At 47.2% G+C, this 27325-nt stretch overlaps 1 protein-coding gene across 1 annotated transcript in view; it reads right to left on the reverse strand.

Annotated features, from left to right (window-relative positions):
* Positions 1-22314, reverse strand: part of LOC138666810 (extracellular matrix organizing protein FRAS1-like) — a 92645-nt gene extending 70331 nt beyond the window's left edge. Inside the window, exons 1-2 of the mRNA XM_069754985.1 lie at positions 22257-22314; positions 14429-14512 (exon numbers count right to left, since the gene is read on the reverse strand). The gene's annotated coding sequence lies outside the window, so the exon portion shown is untranslated. The remainder of the gene's footprint in view (positions 1-14428; positions 14513-22256) is intronic.
* Positions 22315-27325: the final 5011 nt, after the last annotated feature.

Consider the following 27325-nt stretch of genomic DNA (forward strand, 5'->3'; position numbering starts at 1 on the left):
CGACACATGAGTCGTTTCGTCGTCTGTGGTTTGGCACGGTAAACGCTATATGTAGTAATTTTAGAGGCTTCAATTTGCCGCCTAGAAACGTATGCGGTTGTTAGCAAAAGGAATGCGGCAAAAAAACGCATATCAGTTTATGTGAACGCATGCGTTCACAAGCACATACGTTTGCTTGTGTTTGTGAATGCATGCGTTTGTAAGGTTCTCTGTCTCTTTGTTATATCTGCTGTGATTTTCTGTTATTGTAATCTGGTTTTTCCGTCGGCCATTTTGCTTTGTCCTGCTGCAGCTACTTTGCCCTGAGTCAGTATGGAGTTTCTAGCTTCTGTGTTTCCGCCCTGTTCTCAGCCTCTTGCCTTTTTCAGCAGCCACAGCTGTTCAATCAGTGCTTCTGAAACATGTCTGCAGTCAGCCTGTTACCTGCTCCTGGAAGCCTTGGACTCTCCATCTACTACTGAGGATCTCTGGACACTGGAACTCTGCTGCATGCTGATCTACATTTGCAAGGGAAGTAACAGAGAGAGACTTGGAACCAGTTTGTGCTAAATGTTGGACTTAATGTTTACTCCGACCTGCCGTGCCATCTGCCGTGTCTCCTGCCTGTGTACCTGCAATTGTGTGAAGCCCTTTTCCCTGTGACCTACTTGTATGAAGTAATACAAGCAAGTTATAACTAAACCTCTGTCTCCTGTGTCTTCCTCGCACCCAAGCACAAGACTCTTAACAGATTATGTACAATACATTACAAGATTCAGAAGCCAACTTTAGAGTCTGCTGGGTCTGATGACGCCGAGTCTGCTGTGGACCGTGCATCTGTATACTCCTTCTGTGATGACAGTGGTTGTGACTTCTCACAACCATTTCAGGTGAGCGCATTCACTTCTTTTCAGCCAGGTGTGTTACCACAGGTGAACACTATTGTGCGCCCTTGTTTCTCTTCCAGCATTTCTGCCTTAGAGGATCTGGGAAGATATTTCATTTATACCTTCTGTGATGATTGTGGTTGTGACTTCTTACAACCATTTCAGGTGAGCGCATTCCCTTCTTTCCAGTCAGGTGTGTTACCACGGGTAAACACTATTGTGCGCCTTTTTCTTTTCTAGCACTTCTGCCTTAAAGGATCTGGAAAGATGGAGGCTCGCGTAAAGGAATTGTGTGAAGTCACCGATACAATCCTTGCGGATATACAGGCTTTAAAGACCCGCTTTACAAGTCTACAGGATCTTAACAATCACAATCTGCAAGTTTTCGGACAAAATACCCAGGATTTACGAGCCAGGATTGAGGCTCTGGAGGAACGAGTCCAGGCACCATCCCCACCTCCAGGTTCTGGGTTTCCCAAGTTACCCCCTTTTCGTTTTGGTGGTGAACGTGAAAAATTCAGGGGGTTTATAAACCAATGCAAACTTTTTTTTTTTTCTGCACATGCTTCGCAATTTACCTCAGAACGATCCAAAGTGCTTACCATAATCATGCTGCTCTCTAACAAAGCTCTAATGTGGGCAAATCCCCTGATTGAGACTGAAGATGAGTGCTTGAATAATCTGGATGCTTTCGTTTTAGCCATGGGGCAGGTGTTTGATGACCCTAACCGAGGTGCGACAGCTGAAGCAGCCATGTTAACTTTGCGCCAAGGTAAGCGCTCAGTAGCCGAATATGCCTTGGATTTCAAGAGATGGGCCCTCGATACCACTTGGGACAGTTCCGCCAAAAAACCTATCTTCCGGAAAGGGTTGTCTCCCATGATTAAGGATGAACTTGCGCGTGCTGGCCCTCCCAATGCGTTAGGTGACTTTATTAACTACTGCATCCGCATTGATGCCCGTCTTACTGAACGCAGACAGGAGAGATGGTCTGAAAGTAATCGCATTAACCATTTCCTACCTTCCTCCCCAGCTAGTGAACCTCTGAGCAGGATCACACGGGAACCAGAACCTGAACCCATGCAGGTGGACTCTTTACAGAGACGGGTTAGTGATGCACGCAAAGAACATCGCCTAAAAGAAAATCTGTGTTTCTATTGCGGTAAGTCAGGGCACTTCATTATAAACTGCCCCAGCCGTTCTCGTAAGACTACTGCAGCAGTCATTCACTGTGAGTGTTGCGAAAGGAGATCAGTCATGTCCGAACCTCAGGCTCCAGAAAGGTCTGCAGCTATAGACGTTGATTTCTCAGACTTAAACTCCGTTATTTCAGATTCTGATGACTGTGTAAATGCCGCAGTTGTTCAAGTTTCCTCAGCAGTGTCCCAGCTGAGCTGTAAGAAGAACAAGTCTCATTGTTTTATTTCCATCAAGCTCTGGGTTGACTCGGTCTGGGTGTCTAGCTCTGCTATGATTGACTCAGGGGCAAGCGGTAATTTTATGGACATCTCCTTTGCCCAGAAACATGGGATACGCTCAGTGAAGAAGGCTACCCCTTTACAGATGGAGACTGTGGATGGTTCCCTGCTAACCTCTGGGCCAGTGGATCAGGAAACAGAGCCTTTGAAGGTCTTTATGGGTAAGGATCATCAGGAGAGGCTGTCTTTTTTGCTCATCTCTTCTCCTCACTTCCCCATTATTCTAGGGCTACCATGGCTGCAGGCTCAAAACCCTACAATTAACTGGGAGACCAAGGAGCTGCATTTTCCAGAGAAACAGATGGGTTCCAAAGTTTCAGCTTGTTCGGTTCCTAAGATACCCACGTCAGTCTCTGAACTACCAGCTATATACCAGGAGTATGCGGATGTATGTGACAAGAGGAACGCTGACCAGCTTCCCCCTCATCGTCCATACGATTGTCCGATTGAATTATTGCCCGGAGCAGGAATACCCTTTGGTAAAATCTACCCTCTGGCAGGGCCCAAACTAAAGGCGTTGAAGGACTATATTGACGAAAATCTAGCCAAGGGCTTCATACGCCACTCTTCATCTCCTGCAGGTGCACCCATCTTCTTTGTGAAGAAAAAAGATGGATCTCTTAGACCCTGCATAGATTATCGGGAACTCAATAAGGTCACTATTAGAAACCGTTACCCACTGCCATTGATCCCTGAGCTATTGGAGAGAGTACAGCATGCCAAGATTTTTTCTAAACTGGATCTCCGAGGGGCCTATAATTTGGTCCGTATTAGACCTGGGGATGAATGGAAGACTGCATTCAGGTCACGCTATGGACACTTTGAATATCTAGTTATGCCGTTCGGTCTGTGTAACGCCCCAGCCACTTTCCAACACTTAGTGAATGACATTTTCAGGGATCTCTTAGATACATTCGTGGTGATTTATCTGGATGACTTTTTAATTTTTTATAACTCCACAGAGGAACATCATGGACACGTGAGAATGGTCTTAGAACGTCTACGACAAAACCATCTTTACATTAAACTGGAGAAGTGTGAATTCCATCGGAACGAAATTCAATTTCTGGGGTATGTAATGTCTACACAGGGAATTAGTATGGATGGAAGCAAGACCCAAGCCATCAAGAATTGGCCAGTTCCCAGGAATGTGAAGGAAGTGCAGCGCTTCATCGGGTTTGCCAATTTCTACAGGCGTTTTATTAGAAATTTTTCTGAGGTAGTGAAACCTATCACACAACTTACCCGGAAAGAGGTTAGCTTCACTTGGACCCCTCAAGCCCAAGAAGCATTTTCCAGTCTGAAGGATAAATTCACCACAGCACCTATCCTAGTGCATCTCAACCCTGAACTTGCTTTTACAATAGAGGTGGATGCCTCAGACTGTACCATCGGAGCTATACTCTCCCAGAGAACAGGTGAGAAGAGTGTCTTGCATCCCTGTGCTTTCTTTTCCCAGCGGTTATCTGTGGCTGAGAGGAACTATGATGTAGGCAATAGAGAATTGCTAGCTATTATTGCCGCATTCAAGGAATGGAGACACCTTCTTCAGGGTGCTGCACAGCAAATAGTCGTCCTAACTGACCACCGCAACCTTGAATTTATAAGGTCGGCTAAGTGCCTGACTCCTCGCCAGGCCCGTTGGAATCTTTTCTTAAACCAATTTGATTTCGTAATCTCTTACAGGCCAGGATCACGCAATGGAAAGGCTGATGCACTCTCTAGGATCCATTCAACGGAGACCCGTCCATCTACTCCTCCTAAGACTAATCTTCCTGATTCTAGATTCCTGGGAGTGATTCATAATCATGACCTACTTAAGGACATCAAAGACGCATACCATTCAGATTCTTTGCTGGCACAACCTCCTAGAGACGTAAGCCTTGTTTATAAAAGTGGTGTGTGGATTCAGGGGCAACGCCTGTATATTCCTGAAACGGTCAGATTAAGAGTAATGCAACTCATCCACGATTCTAAGATTGCTGGGCATAGAGGAATTCTAAAGACACAGGAATTTCTTTCACGTTTCTTTTGGTGGCCCACTTGCAGAAAGGACGTTCTAAACTATGTCACTTCATGTGAAGTTTGTGCGAGATGCAACACACCACGTTCCTCGCCAACAGGTCTATTGCAACCCCTACCCACCCCTTCCAGTCCATGGGGATCCATTTTCATGGATTTCATTGTGGAGTTACCAACCTCTCAAGGGAAGAACACCATTTTAGTGGTAGTAGATCGGTTAACAAAGGCGGCTCACTTTATTCCCTGCGTCGGCTTACCCACTGCTAAACAGACATCAGATTTAATGATTCAAAACGTGTTTCGCTTGCATGGAGTACCGGATGAAGTTATTTCTGATCGAGGGGTGCAATTCACTTCAAGGTTTTGGCAGAATTTCTGTGCCGCATTGGACATTAAAATAAACCTTTCTTCTGCTTTTCATCCCCAGACAAATGGACAAACAGAACGGACTAATCAGACCCTGGAGCAGTATCTTCGCTGCTTTATCTGCCACCTACAGGATGATTGGGTGGATTTACTTCCACTGGCCGAGTTCTCTTATAATAACTCTCAGAGCGCTTCCACTAAACAGTCTCCTTTTTACGCTAATCTTGGTTATCATCCTAACATTCTTCCTCAATTTCCCATAGATACGCCATTGCCAGCTGTGGCTGAAAGAATCAAGTCTTTACAACAGAATATTGTTCTTCTAAAGGAAAATCTGGAATTGGCTCAGGAAAGGTATAAGAGAGCAGCAGATAAATTTCGTAAACCCGCACCAACCTTCAAGATAGGAGACTCTGTCTGGCTATCAACTAAAAATCTTAAATTGAGAATCCCATCGTCCAAATTGGGACATAAGTACATTGGACCCTACAAGATCAATAAGATTGTAAGTGCCGCTGCTTGTCGTCTTCAACTGCCCAGAACTATGAGAATTCATCCTGTCTTTCACGTTTCTCTACTAAAGGCAGCAGTACCTAATACGTTTCCTGGACGTTCTTCTCCTCAACCTGATCAAGTGCTGATTGATGGTCAGGAGGAATTTGTGGTGGAGAAGATTCTGGATTCCAGGTTATATAGAAATCAGCTACAATACCTGATTAAATGGCAGGGCTACCCAGTTGAGGACAACTCATGGGAACCGGTTGATAACATTAATGCTCCTCGCTTACTCCGCCAATTCCATCAGAGGTACCCAGACAAGCCTGGTCTGAGGTCATCCAGAGGCTGTCCCTAAGGGGGGAGTAATGTAAGGTTCTCTGTCTCTTTGTTATATCTGCTGTGATTTTCTGCTATTGTAATCTGGTTTTTCCGTCGGCCATTTTGCTTTGTCCTGCTGCAGCTACTTTGCCCTGAGTCAGTATGGAGTTTCTAGCTTCTGTGTTTCCGCCCTGTTCTCAGCCTCTTGCCTTTTTCAGCAGCCACAGCTGTTCAATCAGTGCTTCTGAAACATGTCTGCAGTCAGCCTGTTACCTGCTCCTGGAAGCCTTGGACTCTCCATCTACTACTGAGGATCTCTGGACACTGGAACTCTGCTGCATGCTGATCTACATTTGCAAGGGAAGTAACAGAGAGAGACTTGGAACCAGTTTGTGCTAAATGTTGGACTTAATGTTTACTCCGACCTGCCGTGCCATCTGCCGTGTCTCCTGCCTGTGTACCTGCAATTGTGTGAAGCCCTTTTCCCTGTGACCTACTTGTATGAAGTAATACAAGCAAGTTATAACTAAACCTCTGTCTCCTGTGTCTTCCTCGCACCCAAGCACAAGACTCTTAACAGACTATGTACAATACATTACAGCGTTGCACCACAGGAAAACATGTCTAGACACTGATTAGCCACCCCCCACATACAAACTGATAAAAGGAGGGAGTGGGCATTTGCAGATCACTACCCAGCAGACAGAAAAGCAGAGCAGACGCAGGCAAGAACCTTGGAGGAAACAAGACACTGAACTATGTGAGTATATCCTAGCCAATGTCTTTATTTTCTATTTTCTGTCTCTATATGTCCTAATTTCTGAAATTATTTTCTTTCTGCATGCATCAGAATGTCATCTTCTTCTGAGGAGGAGCAACGTCCTGGGCCTGCACAAGCCGAACATGTCAGTGAAGTGAGTACTCGCCTCAGATTGGTAAGTATTCACTGTCATATCTACACATATGACAATTTTTTTTTTTCCTTTTTTTAGAGCACTTCTTCCACTGCGGCAGAGGCTGAGCAGGAGCAGCAGGGTCACGGTCGGGTGGCAAGGCGGCAGGGTGTAAGTATACCTAGCTGACTATTGTATCCTGACTTTAATATTCTTGAATATTAATTTCTTTACTTTCCACTTTCTTTACCTTTTTCTTCTTGACTCCTGTTTTTCTTGACTTTCAATATTCATGCCAGTTTTCTGTCTCTGTTTTCTTTCTTTTCCTTATGTTAATGTCTCCAACATTAATGTCTTTATTTATTTTTTAGGTTCCAGAACAGGATGAGGACCTCATTGAAAATGACCTCCTCATCTCCCTTGTCCATGAGCGAGTCCCGTTGTGGGACACCCGGGTTCCGCAGCACTCGGACAACGTGACGATCCGGCGGCTATGGAATGAGGTGGCCAAAGCGATGTGGGATGCCTGGGACAATGCCCCGACTCAGGTCCGAAATGCATTTTGTAAGTATTGCAATGCAGTGTGCTGTAGCAGTGACCTTGGCCGGGATCACACAACTGTGTGTGATGAGAGAAACTCCTGAGAGTTTCTATCATCACACATAGTTGTATGATCACGGTCAAAAGTGCATTGTCTAACCATTATTTATATTTTTCAACAGTGCTCAAAGTTAAAACACGTTGGCGTTCAATGAAGGATCGCTTCAACAAGGACCTTCGTCAAGAGAGCCGGCTTCCTAGTGGTTTTGGAGCAAGGATCCGCAAATACAAGTATCACCGCATCCTTGCATTTTTGAGACCGGTCCTTGCCCAGAGAACGTAAGTATTGTTTGTGGTGTAATGGGTTGTGTTGGATTGCCTAATCTGTACTTTTCTATTCCTCAGGAGTTGGTGCTTTACTATTGCAAATGTTTGGCAGTAAAGTGCTTTTTTCTTCTTTTTTTCACAGCACATGGAGCAGCACTCTTGACCCTGGTTCTGGAGCGGTCCTTCATCAAACAGCCACGGACCCGTCCCAGCCTTCCAGCAGCGCTGCAGCAAGTGGGCCTGCGACATAGACTGGAGACCAGGAAGCTGGTCCATCAGGTGTTCCCCTGTCCCAGTCCTCTGCCTCTGCCTCTTTTTTGGGGGGCTCTTCCTGGCAGCGGCAGAGTGCCTCGGATAGATCACTCATGCCTGAGGTTTTTGCAGTTGAGCTCGGTCTTTCATGATGGACTCAAGGCGATTGGTGACTGACTGGATAGTGCCATAAACAATATGAATACACATATCCAGGAGGTCACCAAAAGCCTTGACCAAGTGAAAGCCAACCTCCAGAGGCCAGCACATCATTTTTTTTTCAATCAAGTTGAACAGGGCATGTCGGAACACCTTACTCCTGATCTTCAGCTTAGTGTCATGCAGGCCTGCAATGCTGCTTACGTGCAGGCTATGCAGCAGAGTTGGTATTTTCAGCAGACAGTGGCGGCATATCCACCAGTGCCAACACTGTCACGCTTGACCTCAATGCCAAGCTCTGCTGCATACCACTGCACGGCCACCTCCATTCCAAGCACTGCCAGACACCACTACAGCACCACCACCATGCCGAGTGCTGTTGGACAGCCCACAGCCACCACCATGACAACTGCTGCTCCTGCTTGAACCTTCTCCACTGCCACCACCATGCAGCAGCAGGACCCTGGCATGGCCTTCCGCTCCACCACCACTCCACCACCAATCCACCACCATGCAGCAGCAGGACCCTGGCATGGCCTTCTGCTCCACCATGCAGCAGCAGGACCCTGGCTTGGCCTTCCGCTCCACCATGCAGCAGCAGGACCCTGGCATGGCCTTCCGCTCCACCACCACGATGCAGCAGGACTCTGGTATGGCCTTCCGCTCCACCACCACGATGCAGCAGGACTCTGGCATGGCCTTCTGCTCCACCACCACCATGTGCAGCAGGACTCTGGTATGGCTGTCCGCTCTACGAGCACAATGCAGCTGCAGCAGTCGGACCCTGACAGGTCAGCCAGCACGACCAGGCCGGAACAAATGAGCCCACCGAGGCTCCCCAGACTATCTAGATCCCAAAAGGGGAAAAAAAATAAAAAGCAGCTATCAATATTCCTCCCCCCTCACCTCCCAATGTGTCTCTAATGTCAGGTTTGTCTCACCCTTCCAGTGTGTCTCAGCCCTCTCATGCGTCAAGCCCCATCCCCGAACTCCCAGATCCCACTAGGTTGATTGCCCCTTCTCCTGCCACCCCTGCATCGTCCACAGCTACACACACCCCAGTTCTGTCACTCTACCCCAAGCAGGTGCAGTTAATTTTTTTTTTTTATGGTTTAAAAATAAATAATAATGTTTTTTGCCCCCAATAATGTTTGCTTATTTGTGTATTTCGGCGCCGGCAACACACACCGTGTCCTTAATAAAACACTGCGCTGCACACTATATTTTTTTGCCAAATCATAGCTCCAGTAGTTATTAAGTACAAGATTGCAGCTTTGTGTGTTTGGTATACAGCTATGAGGTGGCAAAAAATAAATATAGCTTGTATTTTCTCCGTAATCTCTTCAGTCTGATTAATACGGTGTCGCAGACTGAAGAGAAAATGGCGGTAATACAAAGCAGAACTATACTCAACAGGTCATTTGTCATAAATAGTGAGTTCATGATGCACAAAGCTCTGCGTCATGAACTCATTATATATGACACCTGACCTGGTGAGTAGAGAACTGCCTTGTATAACCTCCATTTTTTTCTTCAGTGTACGTAATCTATTTCACACAAACCGAAGAGACGATGTAGGTCATACAAGGCATATCTATACTCACCTGGACAGGTGTCAGAAATAGTGAATTCATGAGGCTGTTATTTGTGCATCATGAATTCATTATTTATGACACCTGACTTGATGAGTGTAGATCTGCTTTGTATTATACCTCTATAGTATCTTCAGTCTGCGTCCCATAGATACTGCAGAACAGAATTAGGACGTAATGACGTCAACTACCTTTCCACTAACAACATAAGTAGTTTTTAGAGGAAATACATAGGAGACTCGGTCAAGATATCAAAACACAAATTTTATTAACAAAAAATACTAACATTTAGAACATAACTGGTACAGGGCCAAACCCAACAGGAAATTTTACACAATACTGTCTTGCCATGCCACACGTCCAATATCAGAATCAAAATAGGCAGCAAATTGGTCTTGCATATGGCCAACTTCCATAGTTGACCGTAGCGGGTGATGCTGGTAATCTGGCAATGGGTTTGCAACTGGTTCATCCAGTTCAATGTTGGGTCGCTCCTTAGCCATTATGTAATTGTGGAGAACCACACAGGCTTTGACCACCTCATCGACTGTCTCCATTTTTAGATTAATGGCTGTCGCAAGGATGCACCATTTTGAGACTAGAATCCCAAAGCTACACTCTACTGTTCTTCGGGCCCTGGTCACTCTGTAGTTATAAATCCTTTTAGTGTGGTTCAAGTCCTGACTGGAAATTGGTTTCAGTAGGTTTTCACACATCTGGAAGACCTCATCCCCAACCATAACAAATGGCATCGGTAGGCCTTGAGTGTTGGGGAGAGGTCGTGGCAGTGGAAAATTTAAATTTCTTCCATACACACGTCGGCCCATATCTGAGTTCTTGAGTCTGAGAGTCATTGCCACGGCCAAAAGCTCCAATGTCCACAGCGATGAAGCGACAGTCCGCATCTGCTATTGCCATGAGCACAACTGAAAAATATTTTTTGTAGTTGAAGTACTCCGATCCAGTTCATGCGGGTTTGATAATGCGTATGTGCTTTCCATCCACCGCTCCCAAACAGTTGGGGAAATCACACACACTCCAGAATTTTTCTGCAATTTCAATCCACACGTCCTCCGTGGGTAGGGGTATAAACTCATCCCGGAGAACATTCCACAAAGCCCGGCAGGTGTCCGCAACTATTCCAGACAGGGTGGAAATTCCAAGCCGGTACTGAAAGTGGAGGGATGATAAGCTCTCTCCGGTTGCCAGAAATCTGAAATAAAAATAAAAAAATAAAATTACAATCAATTCCATTTATGGTGGTGTTTACCTAAAGACATAAAGGAAAATACAAATAATACATGGCAGACCAATAATAATTATGACTGGCATTTGTTTACAATTATTACGTTATAGTATAGCAAAAAAAGGGGGGTAATAAACCACTCAAACTGAACAAAGGGTGCCCAGAAAAATTATATTGTAAATAGCAAAAGGGAACCTAAAATATAACGTTTAATAAATACTATTAAAAACTACATGACACAACATATAATGACAAACTCGTGCATTGACCACACAGGTCAACAGGACAAGGAACTGATAAACAGTCCAAAAGAGGAAAAATCAGTAGTCAATTTGGAACTCAACACAGCCTTAAGGGCTTATTATCACAATGTACACCCTGTCCAGTAAAGCAGAGGAACCAAAAATACCAATGTATGCTACTGTTACAGAAAATTTACTTAAGGTTCTCTATAAGGTGAAAGAAAAAACAGCACCGCTATTTATCACCAATGAGAAACCTCAAATACACGAGGACACACATAGAGCTATTGGAACAATCTCACCCAAATGTGGCGCTGCAGCATACTGAAATGTGTTCCCCATGTCAAGGTAAGAGTCCCATGGATCAAATTCCGTCCATCTAGGATCCGTTGGACTCCAAGACCACCTCCTGCGTTAAAGACCACCTCCCTACGCATTTCATCTCAGGGAAGAATCATCAGGGGATAAGGCAGTAAGTATGTGGTCAGGACTTGATGGAGTGCTCAACCGAGACAAAAAAATCTCCAGGGAGTTTATAATCTCCAGAGGCTCCCTGGAGATTTTTTTGTTCCCTGAGATGAAACTCTTACCTTGACATGGGGAACACATTTCAGTATGCTGCAGCGCCACATTTGGGTGAGATTGTTCCAATAGCTCTATGTGTGTCCTCGTGTATTTGAGGTTTCTCATTGGTGATAAATAGCGGTGGGTGCTGTTTTTTCTTTCACCTTATAGAGAACCTTAAGTAAATTTTCTGTAACAGTAGCATACATTGGTATTTTTGGTTCCTCTGCTTTACTGGACAGGGTGTACATTGTGATAATAAGCCCTTAAGGCTGTGTTGAGTTCCAAATTGACTACTGATTTTTCCTCTTTTGGACTGTTTATCAGTTCCTTGTCCTGTTGACCTGTGTGGTCAATGCACGAGTTTGTCATTATATGTTGTGTCATGTAGTTTTTAATAGTATTTACAATTATTACGTACCTTAAAGGGAACCTGTCACCTGAATTTGGCAGGACCGGTTTTTGGCATATGGGCGGAGTTTTCGGGTGTTTGATTCACCCTTTCCTTACCCGCTGGCTGCATGCTGGCCGCAATATTGGATTGAAGTTCATTTTATGTCCTCGCCTGCGTAAGGCAATCTTTTTTTGCACGTCGGAAAATCGCTCATTGATGGTTCCTGCGCTGCCCGTCGTGGGCTATATTGGAAGCCTATGGATGCAGGATACGTCGCTGACAGTCAAAAGCAGGAATTCAGCGACGGGTTCCGTCTTTTGAAACTGAGCATGCGTGGAAGAATTTCCAGTCAAGGAATTTCTCTCTCTCTCTCTTTCTTTTTACTATTGATGCTGCCTATGCAAGCAGGCATTACTGGGAACGCCAGCTGCCGGGAGCATCACGACTCACGAGCATTGGTAACGCTGCGCAGGACGCCGGACGGTAAGAATATTGCGATATTTTTTTAATTATTTTTAACCTGGGTTGTGTTGTGTACGCATTTTCGCACCGGAAAACCGCTGCAAAGATGCATATGCAACAGGTGCAAATAGCCTCGACGGGTCCGTCAGAAAAACGGGTCCAGTGCACCCATTTTTTACAATCTGCACAGGATCCGTCAAAATGTTGAAATGACGGATCGTGTGCAGATTGTAAATACGGAAGGGTGAAAGAAGCCTTAGTTGTACGCTCTAAAATATGGGTCTGTAGTGGACTCTATTTGTACTGCATATACTACACCACTCTCTACCTGTACTACAGATGTAGCAAGTGTCTGTCCCACTAGTTAACCCCTTTAGTAAACACCATAAAAAATAAATAAAAAACAAGGCAAAAAGCAATGCTTTATCATCATACCGCCGAACAAACAGTGGAATTAAACGTGATTAAAAATATCAATATAAATAAACATGATACCCCTGAAAATGCCATCTTGTCCAACAAAAAACAAACCATCGTATAGCTCCATCAGCGAATAAATTAAAAAGTTAACACTCTCAGAATACAGTGATGCAAAAATAATTATTTTTTCTATGAAATAGTTTTTATTGTGTAAAAGTGCCAAAACATAAAAAATGCTAAAAATGTGATATCACTGTAATCGTACTGACTTGAAGAATAGAACTGCCTTATCAATTTTTCCACAAGCAAAATGACAAAAAAATGCTGTTATTTGTTTATTCTGCCACCCAAAAATCAGAATAAAAGTGATCAAAAAATGTCATGTGTCTGAAAATGGTGCCAATAAAAACATCAACTCACCCCGTAAAAAGCAAGCCAACACATAACTCTGTTGGCCGAAAAATGTTAGCTCTCAAAATATGGTGATGTCTCCAGGAGGCAAATAGCGTTCTGTACCTCCCAAGTCTCTCCGTATGGCTAAGCAGTACTGTACAGCCACATATGGAGTTTTGCCACGTTCAGTAGAAATTGGGGGACAAATTTTGGTGCCATTTTTACCCACTTCTTGTATGAAAATGTAAAATCTGGGGCTAAAATACATTTTTATTGGTAAAAATGTAATTATTTTTTCTTCTCTGCCCAGTAGTATAAAATTCTATGACACAATCATAGTCTCAATATGATCACTGCACCCCTAGATGAATTCATTGAGAGGTGTAGTTTGTAAAATCGGGCAATTTATGGGGGTTTCTGCTGTTCTGCCAACTCAGGGGCTTTCCCTGTGGGTCATGGCTCCTGCAAACCATAAGGCCGGCATCACACTAGAGAGTTTTACGGACGTATTAGAGGCGCAAAAACTACGCATTGCACACGGACCAATGATTCTCTATGGGGAAGCTCCTATCTGGTGTATATTTTGCAGCCGTATTTTACGGCAGTAGAAAATCGCAGCATGCTGCATTTGTCAGCGCACTGCGTAAAAAATCCGCCAATGAAAGTCTATTTCAGGGCCCCATACTGTCAAAATTTCGGGGCCCCCCCTCAAACTCCGCCCAGGCTCCACCCCAGTTTCACCTCCACCCTAGCTCCGCCTCCACCCATCGAACCTTCTACAGTCCCACCACCCACTCTTGGAAAAACTCCACTTCTGCACCACGTCCTCACCAATCAAACATTAACACCATATCATATACATAGCCATCAGCTTTTGTTTTGACCAAAAGATTTTTTAAGCTGCCACCACGACAAGGTAGACTGTTGATCTAACTACAGGAATCTGACTAGAGGAACCATTGGTGAATATCAGTCTGCACATGGGACGGGCTGCGGGTCTCCTGACCTGAACTCAGCAGCCTCACAGCATGTATGAGGATGCTGGTCAGGAGATCGGCGCCCGATCCTTGCACTGCTGTGTGAGCACAGACCGATTTTCCCCTTTCAAACATTACGCTGCCATAATAATAAAGATGCTTCCCAATCATATATACTCTCTTGCATCAATTATTCTCCACCCCACTTCCCAACCCCAACCAAAAGTTGTAAGTTACTGGATGATCCTGAGCTGCTGCCTGATGTTGTAATTGGGCATTAGGTTTTGCAGCAGCTCAGGCTCATCCAGTAACATATATACATTGCTGTTGGGGAGTGGGAGGGGAAAGGAATGATTGTATCATACAATCACATACTGAAATGGTGGACAAACGAATACATGGACTTGTTATTTACTCACACAGCCGATGTTGCCACAGCGTGCACCACCCAGTCAAGAAGAACCTAATGGTCACCTAGGTCTGCCCACCGCTGCCGCCTCAGCCTGCCCACCAAATAAATGGAAACAGTGTATATTATTGCATATATAATTACCAATTATGCAAAACTAAAAAATATCTTTATTGGCATTTATTAAAAATCTATAAATTGTAGAACATAAATACACCTCAAAACTTAACTCAAAGTGATCGTATAAAAAATAAAAAGTAGTCAATAGTAAAGGGAAGATCACCCCATTTATTTACTACCGAGGTTAATACGATTAATCTCCAATCCCCACAGTTTTAAGCGTGCCCTAAAAACTCATTTGTTCAGATTGGCCTACCGCATCAACACATTAACCTAACGATCCCTGTGTGACCCATTCAAAAAACCTAAACCATAATCAGGTTCCTCGCATCATGTTCTCATACACTTTATGCAGTTAATAGCCCTCTGTGTCTGTACTGTTACATACTTAGGCAGTTAACTGGTTCATGCAGCTGCACATGAACACCTGAGCATAAAGGTACCGTCACACATAACGATATCGTTAATGATATCGTTGCTTTTTGTGACGTAGCAACGATATCGTTAACGAAATCGTTATGCGTGACAGCGACCAACGATCAGGCCCCTACTGGGAGATCGTTGGTCGCTGGGGAAAGTCCAGGACTTTATTTCGTCGCTGGATCACCCGCTGACATCGCTGAATCGGCGTGTGTGACGCCGATTCAGCGATGTCTTCACTGGTAACCAGGGTAAACATCGGGTTACTAAGCGCAGGGCCGCGCTTAGTAACCCGATGTTTACCCTGGTTACCATTGTAAAAGTAAAAAAAAAAAAACACTACATACTTGCATTCCTGTCACGTCCCCCGGCGTCAGCTTCCCTGCACTGTGTCAGCGCCGGCCGGCCGTAAAGCAGAGCACAGCGGTGACATCACCGCTCTGCTTTCCGGCCAGCGCTGACACAGTGCAGGGAAGCTGACGCCGGGGGACGCGACAGGAATGTAAGTATGGAAACAGGAACACATGGGCTACTTGCACAGTGAACAAGTCTGTAAGAACATGTTCACACACCACCAAGAAACCTGAAGACACAAAAGAGAATGGTAAAACCAAAAACACTCAGTTTGAAAAAATGTTTGCAGTAATCCGCAAGTGCTAGTAAAAGATGTAAATAACGGGGTATTTGGTTGATACGTTTTTTGCAAAAAATGTATACTAAGCTGCTCTACCAATCTTCACGGTATACCCATATCAGAGCAGTCCTAACTAATGTATGCAATCCCTATCTGATGTATTTAAAAACCTGATCATCTGTATATTACCTGTGTGAACAGCGTTCAGAGAGGAAAAATCCATGTGTGCATACAGGGCAGAACAGCTTTTGTGCAGCTAGCCCAAGAGGAGTGGTGGAACTCCCCAGTCTTGTAGACACAAGAGAACAATCATGGAAACAGGAACACATGGGCTACTTGCACAGTGAACAAGTCTGTAAGAACATGTTCACACACCACCAAGAAACCTGAAGACACAAAAGAGAATGGTAAAACCAAAAACACTCAGTTTGAAAAAATGTTTGCAGTAATCCGCAAGTGCTAGTAAAAGATGTAAATAACGGGGTATTTGGTTGATACGTTTTTTGCAAAAAATGTATACTAAGCTGCTCTACCAATCTTCACGGTATACCCATATCAGAGCAGTCCTAACTAATGTATGCAATCCCTATCTGATGTATTTAAAAACCTGATCATCTGTATATTACCTGTGTGAACAGCGTTCAGAGAGGAAAAATCCATGTGTGCATACAGGGCAGAACAGCTTTTGTGCAGCTAGCCCAAGAGGAGTGGTGGAACTCCCCAGTCTTGTAGACACAAGAGAACAATCATGGAAACAGGAACACATGGGCTACTTGCACAGTGAACAAGTCTGTAAGAACATGTTCACACACCACCAAGAAACCTGAAGACACAAAAGAGAATGGTAAAACCAAAAACACTCAGTTTGAAAAAATGTTTGCAGTAATCCGCAAGTGCTAGTAAAAGATGTAAATAACGGGGTATTTGGTTGATACGTTTTTTGCAAAAAATGTATACTAAGCTGCTCTACCAATCTTCACGGTATACCCATATCAGAGCAGTCCTAACTAATGTATGCAATCCCTATCTGATGTATTTAAAAACCTGATCATCTGTATATTACCTGTGTGAACAGGGTTCAGAGAGGAAAAATCCATGTGTGCATACAGGGCAGAACAGCTTTTGTGCAGCTAGCCCAAGAGGAGTGGTGGAACTCCCCAGTCTTGTAGACACAAGAGAACAATCATGGAAACAGGAACACATGGGCTACTTGCACAGTGAACAAGTCTGTAAGAACATGTTCACACACCACCAAGAAACCTGAAGACACAAAAGAGAATGGTAAAACCAAAAACACTCAGTTTGAAAAAATGTTTGCAGTAATCCGCAAGTGCTAGTAAAAGATGTAAATAACGGGGTATTTGGTTGATACGTTTTTTGCAAAAAATGTATACTAAGCTGCTCTACCAATCTTCACGGTATACCCATATCAGAGCAGTCCTAACTAATGTATGCAATCCCTATCTGATGTATTTAAAAATCTGATCATCTGTATATTACCTGTGTGAACAGGGTTCAGAGAGGAAAAATCCTCTTGGGCTAGCTGCACAAAAGCTGTTCTGCCCTGTATGCACACATGGATTTTTCCTCTCTGAACCCTGTTCACACAGGTAATATACAGATGATCAGGTTTTTAAATACATCAGATAGGGATTGCATACATTAGTTAGGACTGCTCTGATATGGGTATACCGTGAAGATTGGTAGAGCAGCTTAGTATACATTTTTTGCAAAAAACGTATCAACCAAATACCCCGTTATTTACATCTTTTACTAGCACTTGCGGATTACTGCAAACATTTTTTCAAACTGAGTGTTTTTGGTTTTACCATTCTCTTTTGTGTCTTCAGGTTTCTTGGTGGTGTGTGAACATGTTCTTACAGACTTGTTCACTGTGCAAGTAGCCCATGTGTTCCTGTTTCCATGATTGTTCTCTTGTGTCTACAAGACTGGGGAGTTCCACCACTCCTCTTGGGCTAGCTGCACAAAAGCTGTTCTGCCCTGTATGCACACATGGATTTTTCCTCTCTGAACCCTGTTCACACAGGTAATATACAGATGATCAGGTTTTTAAATACATCAGATAGGGATTGCATACATTAGTTAGGACTGCTCTGATATGGGTATACCGTGAAGATTGGTAGAGCAGCTTAGTATACATTTTTTGCAAAAAACGTATCAACCAAATACCCCGTTATTTACATCTTTTACTAGCACTTGCGGATTACTGCAAACATTTTTTCAAACTGAGTGTTTTTGGTTTTACCATTCTCTTTTGTGTCTTCAGGAATGTAAGTATGTAGTGTTTGTTTTTTTTTTCTACTTTTACAATGGTAACCAGGGTAAACATTGGATTACTAAGCGCGGCCCTGCGCTTAGTAACCCGATGTTTACTCTGGTTACCCGGGGACTTCGGCATCGTTGGTCGCTGGAGAGCTGTCTGTGTGACAGCTCTCCAGCAACCACACAACGACTTACCAATGATCACGGCCAGGTCGTATTGCTGGTCGTGATCGTTGGTAAATCGTTAAGTGTAACGGTACCATTACACTATGGCTGGTGCGAATAAAGCAATTGTTACCATCCACCTGTCGTGTCTCCCCTTTTCCTCATAGTTTGTAGTTTGTGAGCAGCAGGGCCCTCACTCCTCTCGGTATCTGTTTTGATTTGTAAAGGCACAGATGATTGGCCTCGGAGAGACCAAAACATCCAACACCGCGGAGACACCATCACGTGTTTCTCAACGCAGTGATTCCAGAACACTGCCCCCATCCCTTATGGGAAATATGCAGATGCATGTAAAGAAGCTGCGGAGACACCATCACGTGTTTCTCGACGCAAGCAGTGAATAGCCAGGCCTTTCCCCGGGAAGGAACAACCACGGGAAGGGCAGCATCCTATGAAGGAAAGCCACCTATGCCAAGCATGGTATCCATCCACAGACAGCTGTTTCGGGGTTTTTGCCCCTCATCAGTGTGGAGTAGGAATCTGGCTATTAGGAGCAGTGCCTAGTAAAAAGGCTATAAAGGCACAGATGATTGGCCTCGGAGAGACCAAAACATCCAACACCGCGGAGACACCATCACGTGTTTCTCAACGCAGTGATTCCAGAACACTGCCCCCATCCCTTATGGGAAATATGCAGATGCATGTAAAGAAGCTGCGGAGACACCATCACGTGTTTCTCGACGCAAGCAGTGAATAGCCAGGCCTTTCCCCGGGAAGGAACAACCACGGGAAGGGCAGCATCCTATGAAGGAAAGCCACCTATGCCAAGCATGGTATCCATCCACAGACAGCTGTTTCGGGGTTTTTGCCCCTCATCAGTGTGGAGTAGGAATCTGGCTATTAGGAGCAGTGCCTAGTAAAAAGGCTATAAAGGCACAGATGATTGGCCTCGGAGAGACCAAAACATCCAAAACCGCGGAGACACCATCACGTGTTTCTCAACGCAGTGATTCCAGAACACTGCCCCCATCCCTTATGGGAAATATGCAGATGCATGTAAAGAAGCTGCGGAGACACCATCACGTGTTTCTCGACGCAAGCAGTGAATAGCCAGGCCTTTCCCCGGGAAGGAACAACCACGGGAAGGGCAGCATCCTATGAAGGAAAGCCACCTATGCCAAGCATGGTATCCATCCACAGACAGCTGTTTCGGGGTTTTTGCCCCTCATCAGTGTGGAGTAGGAATCTGGCTATTAGGAGCAGTGCCTAGTAAAAAGGCTATAAAGGCACAGATGATTGGCCTCGGAGAGACCAAAACATCCAACACCGCGGAGACACCATCACGTGTTTCTCAACGCAGTGATTCCAGAACACTGCCCCCATCCCTTATGGGAAATATGCAGATGCATGTAAAGAAGCTGCGGAGACACCATCACGTGTTTCTCGACGCAAGCAGTGAATAGCCAGGCCTTTCCCCGGGAAGGAACAACCACGGGAAGGGCAGCATCCTATGAAGGAAAGCCACCTATGCCAAGCATGGTATCCATCCACAGACAGCTGTTTCGGGGTTTTTGCCCCTCATCAGTGTGGAGTAGGAATCTGGCTATTAGGAGCAGTGCCTAGTAAAAAGGCTATAAAGGCACAGATGATTGGCCTCGGAGAGACCAAAACATCCAAAACCGCGGAGACACCATCACGTGTTTCTCAACGCAGTGATTCCAGAACACTGCCCCCATCCCTTATGGGAAATATGCAGATGCATGTAAAGAAGCTGCGGAGACACCATCACGTGTTTCTCGACGCAAGCAGTGAATAGCCAGGCCTTTCCCCGGGAAGGAACAACCACGGGAAGGGCAGCATCCTATGAAGGAAAGCCACCTATGCCAAGCATGGTATCCATCCACAGACAGCTGTTTCGGGGTTTTTGCCCCTCATCAGTGTGGAGTAGGAATCTGGCTATTAGGAGCAGTGCCTAGTAAAAAGGCTATAAAGGCACAGATGATTGGCCTCGGAGAGACCAAAACATCCAAAACCGCGGAGACACCATCACGTGTTTCTCAACGCAGTGATTCCAGAACACTGCCCCCATCCCTTATGGGAAATATGCAGATGCATGTAAAGAAGCTGCGGAGACACCATCACGTGTTTCTCGACGCAAGCAGTGAATAGCCAGGCCTTTCCCCGGGAAGGAACAACCACGGGAAGGGCAGCATCCTATGAAGGAAAGCCACCTATGCCAAGCATGGTATCCATCCACAGACAGCTGTTTCGGGGTTTTTGCCCCTCATCAGTGTGGAGTAGGAATCTGGCTATTAGGAGCAGTGCCTAGTAAAAAGGCTATAAAGGCACAGATGATTGGCCTCGGAGAGACCAAAACATCCAAAACCGCGGAGACACCATCACGTGTTTCTCAACGCAGTGATTCCAGAACACTGCCCCCATCCCTTATGGGAAATATGCAGATGCATGTAAAGAAGCTGCGGAGACACCATCACGTGTTTCTCGACGCAAGCAGTGAATAGCCAGGCCTTTCCCCGGGAAGGAACAACCACGGGAAGGGCAGCATCCTATGAAGGAAAGCCACCTATGCCAAGCATGGTATCCATCCACAGACAGCTGTTTCGGGGTTTTTGCCCCTCATCAGTGTGGAGTAGGAATCTGGCTATTAGGAGCAGTGCCTAGTAAAAAGGCTATAAAGGCACAGATGATTGGCCAATCCGAGGCCAATCATCTGTGCCTTTATAGCCTTTTTACTAGGCACTGCTCCTAATAGCCAGATTCCTACTCCACACTGATGAGGGGCAAAAACCCCGAAACAGCTGTCTGTGGATGGATACCATGCTTGGCATAGGTGGCTTTCCTTCATAGGATGCTGCCCTTCCCGTGGTTGTTCCTTCCCGGGGAATGGCCTGGCTATTCACTGCTTGCGTCGAGAAACACGTGATGGTGTCTCCGCAGCTTCTTTACATGCATCTGCATATTTCCCATAAGGGATGGGGGCAGTGTTCTGGAATCACTGCGTTGAGAAACACGTGATGGTGTCTCCGCGGTGTTGGATGTTTTGGTCTCTCCGAGGCCAATCATCTGTGCCTTTATAGCCTTTTTTCTAGGCACTGCTCCTAATAGCCAGATTCCTACTCCACACTGATGAGGGGCAAAAACCCCGAAACAGCTGTCTGTGGATGGATACCATGCTTGGCATAGGTGGCTTTCCTTCATAGGATGCTGCCCTTCCCGTGGTTGTTCCTTCCCGGGGAAAGGCCTGGCTATTCACTGCTTGCGTCGAGAAACACGTGATGGTGTCTCCGCAGCTTCTTTACATGCATCTGCATATTTCCCATAAGGGATGGGGGCAGTGTTCTGGAATCACTGCGTTGAGAAACACGTGATGGTGTCTCCGCGGTGTTGGATGTTTTGGTCTCTCCGAGGCCAATCATCTGTGCCTTTATAGCCTTTTTACTAGGCACTGCTCCTAATAGCCAGATTCCTACTCCACACTGATGAGGGGCAAAAACCCCGAAACAGCTGTCTGTGGATGGATACCATGCTTGGCATAGGTGGCTTTCCTTCATAGGATGCTGCCCTTCCCGTGGTTGTTCCTTCCCGGGGAAAGGCCTGGCTATTCACTGCTTGCGTCGAGAAACACGTGATGGTGTCTCCGCAGCTTCTTTACATGCATCTGCATATTTCCCATAAGGGATGGGGGCAGTGTTCTGGAATCACTGCGTTGAGAAACACGTGATGGTGTCTCCGCGGTGTTGGATGTTTTGGTCTCTCCGAGGCCAATCATCTGTGCCTTTATAGCCTTTTTACTAGGCACTGCTCCTAATAGCCAGATTCCTACTCCACACTGATGAGGGGCAAAAACCCCGAAACAGCTGTCTGTGGATGGATACCATGCTTGGCATAGGTGGCTTTCCTTCATAGGATGCTGCCCTTCCCGTGGTTGTTCCTTCCCGGGGAAAGGCCTGGCTATTCACTGCTTGCGTCGAGAAACACGTGATGGTGTCTCCGCAGCTTCTTTACATGCATCTGTTTTGATTTGTGTTTATTGTTATGCTGTAATGTTTATTGTCCGTATAAGTCCCCTATATAATGTAAAGTGCTGTGGAGTATGTTGGCGCTATATAAATAAGAATTATTATTATTTTACTTACTTTTATAGCACCATTAATTCCACAACTATTTACAATTGTCAACTATTCTTGTTTGCTACCTGTTTGCAGAGGTTGGCACCCTCTTGAAACGCATCGTCGACTAGCCCTGGTTGTCCTCGCCGTCTCCACAGCCTCCCTGCAGCAGATTCCTCCTGCGGAATGCAGATTCACCCTAGCAGCCTCCACCAATGGGACACAGACTCCCCGCAACAGATTCCCCCTGCAGGACGCAGACTCCCCCTAGCAATCTCCACCTGCTGAATACACACTCCCCTTAGCACCCTTACCCTACTAGCCTCCCCTCACTCCACTGAGCAGCCTCCCCTCACCCTGTTGGACGTGGCCCCCAGTTCCCACTAGCCTCACCCTGGGCCCTGTTGGATGCGGCCCCAGTCCATGACTGGCTGCCACATCCAACAGGGCCCAGGGGAGGCTAGAGGGCTGCAGGGCAAAGGGGGAGGCTAGTGGGGACTTGGGGCTGTAGGGCCCAGGGGGAGGCTAGTGGGATTGGGGGCTGCAGGGCCCAGGGGTAGGCTAGTGGGACTCGGGGCTGCAGGGCCCAGGGGGAGGCTAGTGGGACTGGGGGCTGCAAGGCACAGGGGGAGGCTAGTGGGACTGGGGGCTGCAGGGCCCAGGGGGAGGCTAGTGGGGACTGGGGGCTGCAGGGTCCAGGGGGAGGCTACTGGGGGCTGCAGAGTCCAGCAGGAGGCTAGTGGGACTGGGGGCTGTAGGGCCCAGGGGGAGACTAGTGGGACTGGGGGCTGCAGGGCCCAGAGGGGAGGCTAGTGGGGACTGGAGGCTGCATGGTCTGGGGGGAGGCTAGGGGGGTACTGGGGGGCTGCAGGGTCCAGGGGGAGGCAGCTGCTAGTGGGGGCTGCAGGGCCCAGGGGGAGGCTAGTGGGGGCTGGGGGCTGCAGGGTCCAGGGGGAAGCAGCGGCTAGTGGGGGCTGCAGGGCCCAGGGGGAGGCTGGTGGGGACTGGGGGGCTGCAGGGTCCAGGGGGAGGCAGCGGTAGTGGGGGCTACAGGGCCCAGGGGGAGGCTGGTGGGGACTGGGGGGCTGCAGGGTCCAGGGGGAGGCAGGGGCTAGTGGGGGCTGCAGGGCCCAGGGGGAGGATGGTGGGGGCTGCAGGGCCCAGGGGGAGGCTGGTGGGGCCTGGGGGGCTGCAGGGTCCAGAGGGAGGCAGCGGCTAGTGGGGGCTGCAGGGCCCAGGGGGAGGCTGGTGGGGGCTGCAGGGTCCAGGGGGCGGCAGCAGCTAGTGGGGGCTGCAGGGCCCAGGGGGAGGCTGGTGGGGACTGGGGGGCTGCAGGGTCCAGGGGGAGGCAGCTTATAGTGGGGGCTGCAGGGCCCAGGGGGAGGCTGGTGGGGGCTGCGGGGCTGCAGGGTCCAGGGGGAGGCCGCGGCTAGTGGGGGCTGCAGGGCCCAGGGGGAGGCTGGTGGGGGCTGCGGGGCTGCAGGGTCCAGGGGGAGGCAGGGGCTAGTGGGGGCTGCAGGGCCCAGGGGGAGGCTAGTGGGGGCTGCAGGGTCCAGGGGGAAGCAGCGGCTAGTGGGGGCTGCAGGGCCCAGGGGGAGGCTAGTGGGGGCTGGGGGGCTGCAGGGGCCAGGGGGAAGCAGCAGCTAGTGGGGGCTGCAGGGCCCAGGGGGAGGCTAGTAGGGGCTGGCAGTCCCACTCCCCATTATCCTTCCACTGAACCCTGTAGGATGCAGCCCCCACTCGCCTTCCCTCATCAGCCACACGCTGCCAGGCACAGCCACCTGAAGCCTCATCTGCTCATTAGACTCCGAGAGACTGGCCGCAGTGCAGTCTCCTAAGGCTACTTTCACACTCGCAATGCGTCGGGGAGAGATTCCGACGCTAGCGTTTAACGTACTGCACAATGGAGGCAGTGGATGCATTTCTCCGGCGCATCCGCTGCCCCATTGTAAGGTGCGGGGAGGTGGGGGCGGAGTTCCGGCCGCGCATGTGCGGTCGGAAAAAGCGGTCCGTCAGGAGCAAAAAACGTTACATGTAGCGTTTTTTGCTCCCGACGATCCGCAAAAGCACGACGCATCCGTCACTCGACGGATGCGACGTGTGGCAATCCGTCGCAAATGCGTCGTCAATACAAGTCTATGGGGAAAAAAACGCATCCTGCAAGCACTTTTGCAGCATGCGTTTTTTCTGCAAAACGACGCATTGTGACGGATTGCAGAAAACGCTAGTGTGAAAGTAGCCTAACTTGCAGTAACTCTGACAGCCCGCCCGCCGCCTCCCCCTCCTCCTCAACCTACTTCGTCAGCCCGCTGACACCTGGCACACCGTGACTGTATGCTGCTCTGCTGCTCGGCATGAGGAAGTGTGAGCACGAGCAGAGTGACGTCAGGACCATGATGTCCCCGGGCCAGTGTCAACTTAAAGGTACAGTGCCTATTTACGTCCGCCCGATGCATTAACAACACTGTAGGTGTATCTTTAAATCACCACAGTGTTGTTATGCATCGGGCGTTCGGCAGAACACAGAACAAAATGTCCAGGGGCCCGATGAACAGAAACAAAGAGAAGGGGGCCCGAGCGGAGTGACCTGCCAGCGTGTTCGGGCCCCCCTTTTTGCCTCTGACCACCGGGCCCCATACTGTGATGATGGCTGTCATGCCCTGATGGCGGCCCTGGGTTCTGGACATGAGAAAGGGGTTACATACAGCATATACAGAAGTCGCTTACAGTAAGCAAATTTACAATGACAGACTGGTATAGAGGGGAGAGGACACTGTCATTGTGTACTTACCTTGTATGGTGTTCCCCTTTTATGGTATTGTGGTATTTGGGTGGTAAATTTGATTGCTGAAGATATTTAGTAAGAAATGCAGCTTACTAGGGCATATTACAATGTGTAAAATCACTAACACCTTGTGTTACCAATGTGCACAATGGCCTTATACATTATTTTCTTCTCTGTCATTGCAGTGGAAGATGTTATAATAATAATAATAATAATCTTTATTTTTATATAGCGCTAACATATTCCGCAGCGCTTTACAGTTTTGCACACATTATCATCACTGTCCCCGATTGGGCTCACAATCTAGAATTCCTATCAGTATGTCTTTGGAATGTGGGAGGAAACCGGAGTGCCCGGAGGAAACCCACGCAAACACGGAGAGAACATACAAACTCTTTGCAGATGTTGTCCTGGGTGGGATTAGAACCCAGGACCCCAGCGCTGCAAGGCTGTAGTGCTAACCACTGCGCCACCGTGCTGCCCGCGTTATGAGATGTTGGCGCAGCATTCGGGACCAGTACCGGAGAGAAAGGCAGCAGCTGGCCAGAAGTGGGTCATCTGCTCCGGCAAAAATAAAATATATCTATTTTGACCGGCTGTCCTTTCTGGATCCCAGTATGGATCTCAGACCGTAAGAACAAACCTCACACCACATTACACATATGTTTGGAATGCTCATAGATGAATTTTAAAACTTAATTTTTAGATTTTCATAACAGAACACAATCCAACCTCACTGAGAGGGAGACAACAGGGTCCGAATCAGAGCCATTGATCGATCCTGTTGGGGAAGGAGAAGAGGTGGCTGGCCCATCTACGGCTCCTACCATGTTTATCCCTTCGGATCCTTCTTCGGCTGCCCCCATGTTCCACAACCACCTGGGCCAGATGCTGCAGGCCCACCCACAGATGCACCAGCTTCAGTGATGCCCGAAGATCCTGGCCACAGCAGCAGCCCCACTGTTCCGCTGGAGGCCTCCCCACAGCCTGCTGTGACCTCACGCCATGGCCGCAGAAGGAGAGAGCTAATTGAAAGCTGAAGGAATGTGCACACTGGCGTGTTGAATTATTTAGCCAGGGCTGCTCAGGATGAGGGTGAGGAGGCATTTTCACGAAGCCTGGCCCGGTATCCACTACCCCGTGAGGTGAGGCTACGTGTGAGAGGGTGCTTTCAAATTCTTCTTGATGCATGCACCCCCCCCCCCAAATAGCCCTGATGATTTGTTTGAGTACATTGAGAGGTGGCAGCTGTCACCATGTAACCTCATGCGTATGCAAACAAATCAACCAGTGCATGCTCAAGAGGGATCTGAAGCACCTCCTCCATGTGTGCCTACAACTCAACCATTTCCCCAACGTAACCCCCCAATGCCTACACCTTACCAAATGGCATCCTTCCAGCAACCTTACCAATATGGCCACTTGTCTAGACCCAGTGTTGGAGGCTGGTCCCAACCTGGGTTTGGACGACATGGCCATATTGGTGGGGGTTATGACTGACGTGATTTTTACTCTCGTCATGATGCCCATAGTATCAAGCCTTTTGGTTAGTACTCAACTGGGCAATCTGAACATGGCCATATTTTGGAGCAGGCCTAACAGAGATCACACCAACAGGGTGAAGGACAATTTGCCCAACAAAGGCCACAAGAGCAGCAACCCGAACTGCCGCCATCACCTCCACCAACGTATCTTAATCTTTAAAAACTGTTTTATCTTTGGCAATTTTGTGTAATATGCACAAATTGTTTAATCTGCTGTGATAGCAATTTTTTTTTTTGTTATTGTTATAGCTGTTTTTCATTCTGACCCAAATGTCAGCTGATAGATCACCAGTGAGGGCCAAATTGTGGAGTTACGCCCGTCATTTTACAAGCACGCTTGGAGACAAAAAGACACCTCACACATATCCTGTGAGCAAGTCACTTTTATCTGAAGTAATAGAGCAAGAGGCAATATTATATACCATTTACAACAACTGTAACTCTAATGTAATTCATGTAGCCCCCACCATCACCCAGGGTCATACTGACCTTTATTGTCTAACGTACCCAGAGCATGTTGTGATTGAATATTGGGAACATACATGATAAGAAGTATGGTCTCTTTGAATTGGAGACACTAAGACTACTGCATCAACAGATTCTAGCAATTGTAGCAATTAAAGGCAAAAGGCACTTAAAGGCAAACTATTAACCCTTCTATATCAATTTCCCCCTTTTGTAAATGGTATAACCTCTGCTACGGGGTCAGCTGATGTCCACAAAGGAGCTCCTGTCTCATGGGTCTAGTACCCACAAGGGGACTTCCTACCTGCTTCACCCATCCACCCTCAGTGTGGACACTCACCTCCCCCATCAACAGTGGCCA

Source organism: Ranitomeya imitator, chromosome 2, assembly GCF_032444005.1.
Source record: "Ranitomeya imitator isolate aRanImi1 chromosome 2, aRanImi1.pri, whole genome shotgun sequence".
NCBI classification, from domain to species: Eukaryota; Metazoa; Chordata; class Amphibia; order Anura; family Dendrobatidae; genus Ranitomeya; species Ranitomeya imitator.